The sequence below is a fragment of the Anneissia japonica genome, unplaced genomic scaffold (genome assembly GCF_011630105.1).
Source record: "Anneissia japonica isolate Jap-2015-1 unplaced genomic scaffold, ASM1163010v1 scaffold2091_len6686_cov124, whole genome shotgun sequence".
Taxonomy (NCBI): domain Eukaryota; kingdom Metazoa; phylum Echinodermata; class Crinoidea; order Comatulida; family Comatulidae; genus Anneissia; species Anneissia japonica.
In genome coordinates this window covers 2,788-6,686 of record NW_022716908.1, presented here as the reverse complement: position 1 = coordinate 6,686, position 3,899 = coordinate 2,788, and the positions used below count along the sequence as shown (strand labels likewise).

Genomic DNA, 3,899 nt, shown 5'->3' with positions numbered 1-3,899 from the left:
CTGGCTGCTTTGCAAAGCGTGGCTGACTTATGTCTCGCTGCCGGTCTGCAGCAGGATCTCTATCAAGTTACCAGCTTTTGCAAATTTCATTAAAAATTTGTCGTTTTTTCCCGAGAATTGTGAGTAATAAAGTTCAATTTTTTACTAACGAAGATTAGTTTATATATCTAAGAGCTTATTTGCCAAATATGTACAATATGTAATACGAGGCGTAGCAATACAGTATCTTTATTTGGCATAGCAAAATCGACGATAAGCTATCAGGATAACGGCTAAGTTAGGTCATGGAGGAAATATATTTCCTCCATGGTTAGGTTGGGTAATTATTTGCTTCAGTAGTTCCAAGGTTGAAATGCTGTCAAAACAGTAATCAGTGTTTAATGTTAGAATTTGCAGATAGTTTTGCTAAAGAATGGAAGTTAGAATTCAACCATGATAAATCAAATATTATGGTCGTGGGAAATCGTTTAAATAAAAATAAAAAGGGGAAACTGAGTGACAGTTTTTTAAAAGAGGTTAACTCATAGATATTTAGGAATCTACATTTCTTCAAATTTAAAAGAACATACTATGAGTATGTAATTCAGAAGGGAAACCTACTCATTGCATATATTAAAGGTATAGGTAACCTGGATAACTTTAACCGTATATATTACGGTAATATATTGTGGAAGACCATCGCGCTCCCATCCATAAACTACATATAGCGTTTGGTACTGTAAATCAAAGAATGATAATGAAAAACCTGAAAAGCTGCAATCACAAATGGCCCGTTTCTTGCTTAAAGCCCCAAGATACGTCCTCAAGAGGCCCGTTATGGAGATCTTGGATGGGCTCCCCTCTCAAACCTACATGAGATTGCAATAGCAAAATTGTATAATCGTTTGATCATCATGGAAAACTATGGCCGGATGTTGTACTGCATTCAATGTTAAAACTCAATTGTGATTTTGATCAACTTAAATTTAAGTTTCTTAGTTGCTGTATTGATATATTTGCAAAATGTACAGATGTAGATCTTTATAATCATGTGTTTGATACTGTAAATTATTCGTTTAATCCTTTTTCTGTAAACTATGTTGAAGGCTGTGTGTCTGAATCATACAAATCAGAGTGGTCAAATAATCTAAGTCAAAAATCTTCACGTCAAGAATATTCAAAATTGAAAAAATACCCAAAGTTAGAAAAATATTTACTTGACAAAATAAATTTTAATGATTCAAGTTTGAAGTTTAAAATTCGATCTAATACTCTAGCTCTCGACTGTAAAACTTTAAAATTGTCTAAAGATGTTTCAGGTCTTTGCACGCTATGTAAAAACGGTGAAGTCGAAGATTTTAAACACTTTATGTTTAACAGAAAAGAAGAGTTGATGATCCTTAAAGAAGATCTTTATCTCTGTAATGATCCTGAAACATGGACAAATTTTATAACTTTTATAACACAGATGATAAATTTCAACTCATTCTTGGTGGAGATTCTGTTCCCATTTGTGACCACTCTGACAAAGTGATTGATAATTTTTGTAAAAGATATATTCGGTCTGCATGGAACAAACGTACCGGTACCGATTAAAAAAATTCCTAATTGTAATGAAGTGTATTACTGCCTTATATTGTTGCTTTGTGTGTGCTCTTTTGCTCTTCTTTTACTTAATGTAAAATCTGGATATGCATTTTGCTTTAATGCTCTTTGTTTATGTTTTTAATTTTATATGGATGGGTGCTCTTATTTCTTGTGTTAGTAGGGGTGTATTTTTTATTTTTGAAATTTGTAACTTTTTTATATGTTTGAGTGTGTGTATTGTGTGTGTGTATGTATATTTGTATATATATATATATATATATATATATATATATATATATATTTATGTGTATGTGTGTGTGTATATGTGTATGTATATGTAGGTGTATGTGTGTGTCTAAGTTGAAAAACTGAGACCTATCTCTCACCCCAACACTCGCAAAAATTGCGGGAAAAAAAGAGTTTCAAAATCAATAATTAAGACATTTATTCATTCACAGCAATATGGGAATCAAAAAGGTGTGTCGACGACCCACTGCTTGATAGATGTGTACCATAAATTAATATCGGAAGCCGAAAAACCTGGTAATGTCAGTACACTTGCTTTGACTGATTTTTCCAAAGCTTTTGATGTAATTGATCATCGAGTAGCATTTAGCAGCCTCCTTAATATGAACGTATCTCCATCTATTCTGCAGTGGGTCGTCGACTTCATCTCTAATCGCAAACAACGATGTAGATACTTTAATCACTACTCCGAATGGGAATCTCTTTCATGTGGTGTTCCACAGGGAACTATACTTGCCCCTCTTATCTTTCTTTGTGTTATCAATTCCGCTTTTAACCTAAATCCATATAATGCTGAGGATCTGAACATCCATGTCTGGAAATATGTTGATGATCTGACACTTGGAACCCACTGCTTGATAGATGTGTACCATAAATTAATATCGGAAGTCGAAAAACCTGGTAATGTACACTTGCTTTGACTGATTTTACCAAAGCTTTTGATGTAATTGATCATCGAGTAGCATTTAGCAGCCTCCTTAATATGAACGTATCTCCATCTATTTTGCAGTGGGTCGTCGACTTCATCTCTAATCGCAAACAACGATGTAGATACTTGAATCACAACTCCGAATGGGAATCTCTCTCATGTGGTGTTCCACAGGGAACTATACTTGCCCCTCTTATCTTTCTTGGTGTTATCAATTCCGCTTTTAACCTAAATCCATATAATGCTGAGGATCTGAACATCCATGTCTGGAAATATGTTGATGATCTGACACTTGGAGAAAATAATGAAATTAGCTCTCCAAGTTCCATTCAATCTTGCCTGGACCTTTTACAGCAATGATCAGTGAGAAATAAAGTATATCTTAATCCCTCCAAGTGTCAGATCATGCAGGTGTATTTTAGTCGTAGGAGATTACCAGACATAGATTTTCACATCTCACATACCATACTCCCAATTGTTAACTAAAAACTCCTCGGGGTGGTGATTCAAGACGATCTTAAATGGGATGGTCATATCGATCAAATTGAAAGAAATGCTAACAAAAAAATGTTTATGCTTAAACGATTGAGAGAGGTAGGTTTCACTTCCAATGAACTTTTAACCATCTATGTTGGTTATATTCGCCCAACCCTCGAATATGCCACACCAGTTTGGAACTGGATTATCTGGAGCACAGATCCATCGCCTTGAGAGGGTCCAAAAGCGCGCATGTCGCATTATTCTGGCACGTGAGTATGTGTCATACGAAAGTGCCCTAGCAACGCTCGGGCTGGAGTCGCTCCCTGACCGCAGGTCCTCTATCTGCAGAAAGTTGCCCAGAAATCAGTTATTAATCACAGGTTTCGTCATTGGTTCCAAACATCCAATAATACCTCATCAATGCGTCTCCGTAATCTCAGAAAATTCGAAACTGTTATTCCTAGAACAGAAAGGTTTAAAAATAGCCCTATACCTTTTCTCACCAAACTTCTTAATGAAATAAATTATTCCATTCCTATGTGTCCTTTCTGCGAGAGTGTTGACTTGTGCTCCGGGGGCGGATCCTGTCCCGGGTGGTGTTTTGGTTTAATATTAGTTTAAGTTTCATTAGTTTGTTTTTGAATTTTTGCTTTTTTTTAAATCGGAAATTTTAATGTTTGTGCATATTAATTAATATCAAAATTTTTAAATAATAATTTTAACTAATTAAAATAATAATAATATTGACTATTTTAATTGATATTAATAATGATAATGACTTATTGTAAATTTAATTCAGGTTTTCTATTTTGTAAATTGAATCCCCAGTTCAGCCTCTGGCTGCTAAGGATTTGATATTGTAGTCGTTTTGTTTTGAATTTATGAATAAAGATACCGA

The 3,899-nt window shown here is 34.4% G+C and overlaps 1 long non-coding RNA gene across 1 annotated transcript in view; it reads left to right on the top strand.

Annotated features, from left to right (window-relative positions):
* The first annotated feature begins 50 nt into the window (after window positions 1–50).
* Window positions 51–3,899, top strand: part of LOC117110067 — a 6,416-nt gene continuing 2,567 nt past the window's right edge. Inside the window, exon 1 of the long non-coding RNA XR_004445619.1 lies at window positions 51–119. This is a non-coding gene — a long non-coding RNA (uncharacterized LOC117110067). The remainder of the gene's footprint in view (window positions 120–3,899) is intronic.